The sequence below is a fragment of the Beta vulgaris genome, chromosome 7 (assembly GCF_026745355.1).
Source record: "Beta vulgaris subsp. vulgaris cultivar EL10 chromosome 7, EL10.2, whole genome shotgun sequence".
NCBI lineage: Eukaryota > Viridiplantae > Streptophyta > Magnoliopsida > Caryophyllales > Amaranthaceae > Beta > Beta vulgaris.
This window is the reverse complement of record NC_079208.1, coordinates 10,842,993-10,853,841: the sequence shown is the minus strand read 5'-3', so window position 1 is coordinate 10,853,841 and position 10,849 is coordinate 10,842,993.

Below are 10,849 nucleotides of genomic sequence, written 5' to 3'. Positions count from 1 at the left end.
AGAAAGTTAGAGAATAAAATGACAACACCTTGACTAATGTGCTAAGAAGTTCGACAAGCAGCAACCAATTGGAAGATTGAAAAGCTAATAAAATCAACTATGAAATTTATGTATAATATTATGTTTGATAATTGCAAATCTATAACTGACTCAGGGCATCGCTTGGGCCAAAATACTAGTTAAATATATATATATACAACTCGTCTTGCGTGTGGCCGCGTGTGCGCCATTGTGCCAACCATCTCATTTTTAAAAGGTCATATCTCACTTGTTTCTTATCGAAATCAGGCGTTTGACCATGCTTTTGAAAAATATCGAGTCAAATTTTGATCTCCAACTTGAATTTTCCAAAGATATTGGGTGTGATGTGATATATGGCCTTTTGAAGTTGATCACTGTCCACAAACGTTTATGAGCAAATGGAGTTACTTGTATGAATATGTGGTTGCTCTTAAAAATAAGAAGGGAGCCACTCTATTAAAAAATGTGGTTAATTTTATAACAAAATGGAATACCAACACCACTTTACTGTTTTAAACGAATGAGGTTACTCATATGCAAAAAAAAGGATTACTTTTGTGAACAATTGGGGTTACTCGTATGATTAAATAATGGGGTTGTCATATGATTATATAAGGTTGCTCATGTGAACGAATGAGGTTACTCATATGAATAGATGATATTACTTTTATGAATGATTGGGGTTGCTTATATGATTGAATAGGGTTGTCATATGATTAAGGGAGGTTACTCGTATAAAGAAATAAGGTTACGTTTGTGAACAATTGGGGTTAGTCTTATGATTTAATAGGGTGGTCATATGACTAAATAAGGTTACTCATGTGAAGAAATGAGGTTCTTTTTGTGAATAATTGAAATTACTCGTATGATTAAATAACATTATTAGATGATTAAATGAGGTTACCCTTATAAACGAATGAGGTTACTCGTATGGATTAATAACGTTACTCATATTGATAAATGAGGGTTCTTTTTGTGAACAATTCGAGTTACGCATATCATGAATAGATAAGGTTACTTGTATTGATAAATGGGGGTTACTTGTATTGATAACTGGGGTTAGTAGTATATATAAATGAGGTCACGGGTATGAAAAGAAATGAGGTTACTCGTCTTTTGCAAATCCCATAAGTGACCAATGAACCTTACTGATGCAATACTCCCTATAAGATAAGAACAATATAAATATATATTTGTATATAATCACAAGTAGAATGGAAAACAAAATGGAAATAAGATTTCAGGCAATTACTCTTGAAACGAGACATATCCTGCAGTAAACAAACGAGGTGGTTCATTTAAAATGAATTGTTATTTTGACTAAAGATGTATGGATAATTTGACAATTCGCTAAGGTAAGATTAAACTAGGTTACTCATATGATTGAAATAGGTTATCATATGTTTAAACTAGGGTTGTACGGTTGTTCATGGGTGGTTAACCGTCCCGAAACAACATTTCAGTTCTGTAACCAGAAGTTTCGGTTCACTCATTTACGAACCATAACCGTAACCTTTTAGACATGTTACCGCTTAAGAGGTTAACCGTTTTTTCGGTACCATTTTTCGGTTAACCATTAATCTTTATTTATGTTATACTATTAATGTTTTACTTAATGTACTACTCCCTCCGTTTCATTTTAATCTACACACTACACTTTTCACGTATGCCAATGTAAAACTTTGAAGACATATATCTTTAGTTTTCTACTGGTAAAAATTATAAAAAATGCATATTAATAAAATACATACTAAGATGAATCTAACAAGATCCCACATGGCTATGTTTTTATTCACGTATAAATCACAAACGAGAGTCAAAGTGTAATTTGTGAATAGTATAAAATGTCAAAGTGTGTAGATTAATATGAAACGGAGGGAGTATATGTTTTCAACTTTTTTTGCATATATTTTAATATTATATATACTCTATTATAAACTGGATAATAAATCCATTGTAAAATATAACTAACACTAACCTTTCACTTCATTTCCTAATTATATTGTTTATATATTAGTACTAGCGTTTCCGAGTAATTACATGCTTTCTCTAATTGTTGTAACTTAGCAACAAATATTAGAATTAATATAATTGTTTGAAAATGTTTCACAACCATTAAATAGAGAAAAAAATTGATATTTCGGTTAACCGTTCACTCAAAAATCATAACCGTAATCGTACCGTTTAACCGTTAATTTTATCGGTTCGGTGATCGTACCCTTGAAACTTTTTTTTATCGTTACGGTAACCACCCATTTAGACCGATTTTTGGTATTTCGATATTGTTTTTCGGTTTCGGTTTTTTATGAACACCCCTAGACTAAACCATGTTACTCCAAAAACCAAACGAGATTACTACAAAAAAAAATAGGGGTACTCATATAATATTTTATGATATTTAGAGCAGTCGTATGATTAATTGAAGTGACTTATATGAATAAATAATACTTTTGTGAAAAATAGGGGTTACTCGTATGATTAAATAGGATCGTCGTATAATTAAGTGAGGTTACTCGTATGAATAAAAATGAGGTTGCTTTTGTAAATAGTTTTGGTTAGTCATACGATTAAATAACGTCATTATATGATTAAATGAGGTTACACTTATGAACGAATGAAGTTACTTGCATGAATAAATAAGATTACTCGTATGAAAAATGGGTTTACTTTTGTGAACATTTGGGGTTACTCGTATGAAAAAATAAGGTTACTTTTGTAAATATTTGGGTTACTAGTATGATTAAATGGAATTATTCATATAAATAAACGAGGTTATTAGTATGAATTAACTAGGATACTAATAAGATTAAACGAGGTACTCACTTACGAAACCTCCTCTAGAGGGGAGAGAAAAGTGATCATTTCTATTTGCCGCCCGTATTTACTAAAAATCGTCCGTATTTTTTAAAATTATCCCTAAACTACCCCTACATATACTGACTCTCTCCCAGTCACTCTCTCCCTCTCTCCTACTCTCACTCTCACTCTCTCTCCTACTCTCACCTCACCCCAACCACCACCACCAAGAGGAAACCACCATCACCACCGCATCAACGACCACGACAGAGCCAACACCATCACCACCGCGAGACCCATGAGCGTGACAACCACCATCGCTGCCACCACAACATGCAAGATAAGGCATGGGCCCAAGGAAGAAGGTGAAATATGTTGGAGAATCATCATCCATGTCAGTTTTGTTATGGTTTCGCTGGAAAAAATCCACCACCCCGTTGTTACTACTTAACACGTCGGAAAAAACCCACCACCTGCACCAGATTTTTTTTCATTTCCTCGGTCGAGGAAACAAAAAAAAAAAATTGTTTGCATGGAAACGAGCTTCTTTTTCGTTTCCTCCACCGAGGAAATGAAAAAAAATTCGTATCCATTATTTTTTGCTGCATGTTTTTTTGAATAGTATTATAATGACGACAAATGCTTCCACAAATAGTGACAACACCGACGGATACGTCGGAGTAATAGCTGGAGGACACGCCTCGGGCGGTCGAGCTCAAAATGCCCACCTCCATAACATGAATAAGCACGTCCTGGAAGTTGGACCAGTAAGGAAGGCGAGATGTCTCATCTTGACGTTTGGGGAGCCTGACCGGCACATTCACACCCCCCATGACGACGACCCCCTGGTGGTAGAGATGAAAATTACTAACTCTCGGGTCAAGAGGAGAACACCGACGGATACATCGGAGTAATGATAGTGACAACACCGACGGATACGTCGGAGTAATAGCTGGAGGACACGCCTCGGGCGGCTCAACTAGTCGAGCTCGAAAAGCACACCTCCATAACATGAAAAAGCACATCCTAGAAATTGGACTAGTAACGAAGGCGAAATGTCCCGTTATGACGTTTGCGGAGCCTGACCGGCACATTCACACCCCCCATAACGACCCCCTGATGATAGAAATGAAAATTGCTAACTCTCGGGTCAAGAGGATCCTAGTCGATACCGGGTCCTCAGCGAATATCATCACTCTGGAATGCCTGCGCAAGCTCAAGTATACCGAGAAAGATGTTACCCCAACCACTGATAGGTTTTGGGGGAGGATCTTTTTACCCGCTTGGATTTCTAAAGATGGCAGTGAGACTCGGGGAGAGGGGTAAGGGAAGAAACTTGTCAATCGACTTCCTAGTGGTTGATACCCCACATTCCTACAATGCCATCATGGGCAGACCCACCATGAACAAGATCAAGGCGGCAATCTTGGTGTATCAATTGCTGCTGCAGTATGAAACTAACGATGGACAAGTCGGGAAAATATATGGTGACCAACAAACAGCCCGGGAATGCTATACCAACAGCTTCCAAACAGGGGCACCCGAGGAAAGGAATGAGAAGAAAAGGAAGAGGGAAGATTCCGCAGATACCCCTACTGGCCTCGGGGTCTATATTTTTGAAAATCCGAAGTTATACAAACGACCCCAGCTGGTCGAAGAGAATGAGGAAGTAATGATAGGGGAAGACCCCGAGAAGAATTTAAGGATAGGCACCAACCTTCGCCCCGAGATCAAGGAGAAGCTCATCAACATACTACGGGATTATAAGGATGTGTTTGCCTACTCCCCATCTGACATGCAGGGGCTCAATCCCGACTTTGCTTGTCATGAACTCAACATCAGAGAGGGGTTTCGCCCCATCAAACAGAAGCTTAGGCATCAAGGGCCTGAAAGAAACGCGGCGGCCGCCGCAGAAGTGAAGAAATTATTAGAAGTCGGGATTATTGAAGAATGCCAATACACCGAATGGTTTGCCAACGTCTTATTAGTAAAAAAGGCAAGCGGGGCCTGGCGTATGTGTGTTGACTTTACCAATTTAAACAAAGTATGTCCCAAGGACAATCACCCCCTCCCGAAGATCGATAGATTGGTCGACTCAATTGTTGGTCATGAGCTACTCAGCTTTATGGATGCCAATGCGGGATATAACCAAATCCCGATGGCAGAAAAGGACCGAGTGCACACGGCAATCCTTACGGCCCAAGGCATGTATTGCTACAAAATGATGCGCTTCGGGCTAAAGAATGCAGGGGCTACCTACCAACGGACAATCAATAAGGTATTTGCAGAACTACTCGGGAGGAACATTGAGGTATATGTGGACGACATGATTGTCAAAAGCAAAAGGAGTGTCGATCATGTTGAGGACCTCCCATAAACATTAAACACCCTTCGGCGATACGACATGAAGTTAAACCCGAAAAAATGCGTATTGGGGGTGAAAGGAGGGAAGTGCCCCGGGTTCCTGGTTGATGAGAGGGGAATTGAGGCGAACCCCGATAAAATCAAGGCCATCTTGAACATGTCATCACCCAGAAATGTGAGAGAAGTACAGAGACTCACCGGATGCCAAGCGTCGCTTGGCCGCTTCTTATCTCGAGCAGCTGACAAGAGCTTGCTCTTCTTTAGAGCGCTCAAGAGGAAAGAATTTGACTGGGACAAAGAGGCAGAGCAAGCTTTCAAACAACTGAAAGAGCATTTGGTGACCCTGCCAAAACTTATTGCCCCCCTACCGGGGGAGACTCTTTACATTTATTTGTCAGTGTCGGAATACGCACTCATCGCTGTGCTCGTGGTAGAAAGAGAAGAAAAGCAACATCCAGTCTATTTCATAGGTCATGCATACCGAGGAGCTAAGGCTCGGTATAGTCAGATGGAAAAAGTAGTATTTGCTCTTGTGATGGCAAGTCGGAAGTTGAAACCCTACTTCCAGGCACACTCCATCAAGGTCCTCACCGGACGACCTATTAGGAAAATAATTGAAAGCAGGAATCATTCAACACGGATGACCGAATGGGTAGACCAACTAGCGGATTTTGAAAGGCCATCAAGGCCCAGGCCCTAGCAGACTTCATCAGTGAATGCAGCTCTCGACCCATAGACGGGGAAGAAGCGAGATCATGGGGCTTGCAAGTGGATCGTTCCGCCGCTAAGACGGGAAGTGGTGTAGGGCTAGTTGTCATTCCCCCACTCGGGGACAAAATAGAATATGCAATAAAATTCAACTTCCTGGCATCAAACAATGAGGCGGAATACGAATCCCTGATTCTAGGTCTTAAGATCTGCATCAACTCAGGATCTCAGATAATAACGGATAAGTCTGATTCGCAGCTAATAGTTGGGCAGGTCTTGGGAGAATACGAGGCCAAGGAAGACAATATGAGGATGTACCTCAATAAGACCTGAGACCTCATCAAACAGCTTTCCTCGTTAAACATTCACCATCTCCCAAGGTCGGAGAATCAATAGGCAGATGCATTGGCTCATATGGCCAGCTCGACAGATGGGCTCACACCCCGAACCATTATCTGGGAAGTCTTAGAACAACAAAGCATCAACTCCCTCCAAGTTCACACCTTGAACATAACAGATACCTGGATGGAAGATATCATAAACTTCTTGCGGAATAATGTACTACCCTCGGGGGAAAAAGAGGCAGAGGCTCTGAGAAATAAGTCGGGGTAGTTCATCTGGCATGAAGGAAACTTATACAAAAAGTCATACACCCATCCCTTGCTGAAGTGTGTTACATCTTTCGAAGGAAACTACATCCTTCCGGAGATCCATGAGGGCGCCTGCAGCAGTCATCAAGGGGCCAGGACCATAGCCGGGAAAGCACTGAGGGTTGGGTACTACTGGCCTACCCTCAAAGCAGATGCTGCTGAATTGGTAAAGAAATGCCCGAGCTGCCAGCCGCACAGTGACATCCCTCGGGCCCCGACGAGCCCCTTAACGATAATACAAGCCGTCTTGCCTTTCGATAGATGGGGGATGGATCTGATAGGGCCCTTTCCTGCAGCCTCGGGGCAAAGGAGATTCCTGCTCGTGGCCATCGATTGCTTCATCAAATGGGTAGAGGCGGAACCACTCGCTTCCCTCACCGACAAGCAAGTTCATAATTTCATATGGAAGAACATCATTACTCATTTTGGCATCCTGAGAACACTCATCTCGGACAATGGTAGGCAATTCAACAGTGGACCAACACGGGAATATTGCTCTAGATTCGGGATCCAAACTGGGTTCTCTACCGTCTCTCGGCCGCAGACGAATGGTCAGGCAGAAGCTGCAAATAAAGTAGTGCTCAACGGGATCAAAAAATCACTAGAGGGGGCCAAGGGTTCCTGGATTGACGATCTCCTGGGAGTCCTCTGGTCAACAAGAACCACTGTGAAAGAAGCTATGAAGCACTCGCCTTTCAACCTAATCTACAGTAGCGAGGCTGTCCTAACAGTGGAAGTGGGCGTACCTTTTCCGAGGATGATATTTTACGCAAACGACAGGAACGAGGAGGAAAAGAGGGTGAATCTTGACCTCCTACCCGAGTCCAGAGGCAATGCCCTGTTAAGATCCATCCGTGACATACAAAGGGTAACCATGCAATTCAACCTCAAGGTAAAGGCAAGACCCATCCATGTGGGCGACTGGGTTGTCAAAAAGGTCAAGGCCATAGGACTTACACGTATGAAGGGTACGCTCGGGCCCAAATGGGATGGACCATATAACGTCACCGAGATGATCAAGCCAGGGACCTACCGACTGGAATCCTCGAAGGGGACCCCATTAGCCAGACCTTGGAACGCAGACAATTTGAAGAAATACTTCAACTAAGCAGATATATTGTAACCTGGCCACACTTGAGCCATTGTTTATGCTCAACATGTAAATCCACTCGGGGTGCCTACGACTCCCTATTAGAGTTGGCGAGATGTTTTGTAAGCTTGGCCACACTTGAGCCATTGGCCTATATCATTCATCACAACTTGGGGCAATCAGCAGTACCTTATTAGACTGTCGTTATTACAATCAGTAATGAAAGAGTTGGTTTCTAATATCATCAATCTTGTTAGTTGCAACGAATATTGTCAAACGAGACAATTTCTTGCAAAATGAACACATGTCATTAAAAGAAAAGTTTCAAATACAGCTTAAAAGACCTCGAGGAATAGAACTCCCTCTAAATACAAGAAAGATAAAGAGAAGAGAGTCTAAGCAACAAGAGCCTTGTCGGTGGACCTGTCGGTACTGCCCGTACCATCCTCATCTTCAGAACTTTTCTCCGACAAGTGATCCTTGGGCTCAACCTCTTCAAGTCGAACAGCAGGGCCCGGGGTAGCAGTAAGGGCGGTTGGACTTTGAGGGTTTCGTTGCTCCTTGAAAGCAGGCTGAATAGGGGCCTCATGGGCTTTGGAAGTAGAGGTTTAGGGCGCATCCTTCTTTTTTGCCGCCTTTGCAACCACCTTCTTCTCGACCTCCTGCCTCTGCTCCTCGGCAACGCGAAGGTCAAACTCAGCCTCGATCTCATTCCAATTCAGAGAAGAGACGGGACCAATGACTATTCCTTTTAGACGTTCCTTGGTCTCCCTCACTGTCATGCGGTAAGAGTGGGAGGCCATCTTGCCAAGAAAAGTCAACCCCTCGGGATACCTCTTCCATCCCTCCAAGAATTGGTTATGCCCCGCTTGAAGAGCCGACTCTCGAGAAGAAGCCTTCTAGAGCTTACAAGTCAAGCTATTGACTTTCTTTTCAGCATCCGAGAGCTTGACTTATAGATTGTCTAACTCCTTATGCTTAGCATTTTTCTCGATAATAGCAGCGTTGAGGTCCTCGAGGATCTTCTTGTTGTTCGCCTTCAACATGTCATACTCATTCACAGCCTTAGAGGCCTTCTCAAAAGTATCTTTCTGAGACTCGAGCTCACCATTGAGCTTAGGATTCTCAGCCTCGTGATCCGCAACTTGCTTTTTCAGGCTCTCAACCTCCTTAGCAAGTGTCGAAATCCCCTCCTCATATTGAGAGTGGCGGTTGATAACGGAAGTCATGCGAATGGAGGTCTAGAAGGGAGCTAAAACGTGTCAATAGTGTTGAGGTGTGAAAGAATTAAAATATAGACTCGGGTAAAGGCCTGCCTCAAGCCAGGACTCATAGAAATCATTGACCTCCCCATGGCCCAAGCTCAGAAGGGCCTCATCGTCGGCATCAGTATACATTGTCTGGACATCACTCTTCACCCTGGCCAATTTCTGAGGCCTCGTGATAGAGGTAAAGGGCACGTTGGTCCCAAATCGATCCACTCGGGACTAGACAGGGTGCAATGGAGCTAGCTCCAAGAGAAAAGAGCCGACCTTAGGAGGCGGGGGCACGGACATGGTCTCTGCGTCCAATTCGGCCATTAACTTGGCAGCCAAGTCAGCACAATCAATGAAACGCTCAGCCATGGTAGGATCGAGTCGGTGTCGGGTAAGAGCTGAAACAAAGGGGATGTCAAAAACTTAGCATTAAAGAAATAACTTACACATTCGACTAAGGAAATTACCCTTATCACAGGTACGGCTCAAGCCTACAGCTGCCAAAAACATCTCGTTACGAATCTCATGACGGCAAGGCAGCCAATTCTAAGGTACATAAGTTAAGTCCCCCGTCGCTATTCTCGGGACTGTCTGATTTAACCGGAATCTAGGCTCATCCTCGGGGGGAAAATGGGGATCCCCCGGTCACCACTCGTGTAGATATGATAAAACGTTCGTCTGAACCCTTTTTGGTTCGAAGGGGCGTCGCGCACAACCTTAATAACTGGCCCGGCACTGAAAACAATACCACCCCGGACCATGAAGATCGGCTGGCCCCAACATCATTAGCCTCCGAGTTGGGCCCTCATCACTTGGTTAATCCAAGAGGCTCCGTACTTAGCTAGAACATAGTTTAGTCCATCGATAGCCAACTCGGGATCACAAGGGAAGGGCACATTAGCCCCCAAGTTGGACCCTCATCACTTGGTCAATCCAAGGGGCTCTACGCTTAGCTTAAAAAGTGCTAAGGATACTCATGACCAACTCGGGATCCCCATGGGAAGGGCTCATTAGCGCCCGAGATAGGCACCACTCCTTAGTCAATCCAAAAGGCTCATACTTAGCTAAAAAAACAGCTAAGTATATCTCGGACTAACTTGGGATCCCAAGGAAAAGGCTCATTAGCCCCTGAGTTGGATCCTCACCACTTCGTCAAGCCAAGTGACTCATTAGCCCTCGAGTCTACGACTCGGGATCACAAGAGAAGGGCTCACTAGCCTACGAGTTGGACCCGCATACTTCATCAATCCAAGGGGCTCTATGCTTAGCTTAAAAAGTGCTAAGGATACTCATGACCAACTCGGGATCCCAAGGGGAAGGGCTCATTAGCCCCCGAGATAGGCACCCCTCCTTGGTCAATCCAAAAGGCTCATACTCAGCTAAAAAATGGCTAAGTCTATCCCATACAAACTCGGGATCCCAAGGAAAAGGCTCATTAGCCCCCGAGTTGGATCCTCACCACTTGGTCAAGCCAAGGGGCTCATTAGGCCTCGAGTCTACCCAACATCATCAGGAACGGGTCTATGCCTCTTGGATTTCCAAAATCCTCGTGACCTGAATTGTGCACCCACAGAGCGCTCGGGGTCGGGGCGTCGGTTACCCATCATTGGTGTGGTCGGGATCGCCAGATGAAATTGAAAAAACCCTCTCGGGACCGGGATAATGAATGTGCACCTTTGGTGCTGTCGCCCATGAGTGGCGTGGTTGGGATTGCCACATGAAATCGGGAATACCCTCTCGGGACCGGGATAATGAATGTGCACCTTTGGTGCTATCTCCCATGAGTTGTGTTGTAATAGCCTGAATTATTAAGCTAATATTAGAATCAATAATCCGTAATTAACTAAGTTAATGACGATTAAGTAATTATAATTGATACGCTCCGAATTTTAAAAGTGTAAATAAATGTTATATGAATTTGTTTCTAACGTGTATTTATTAGCTAACTAATAACATGAGCTATG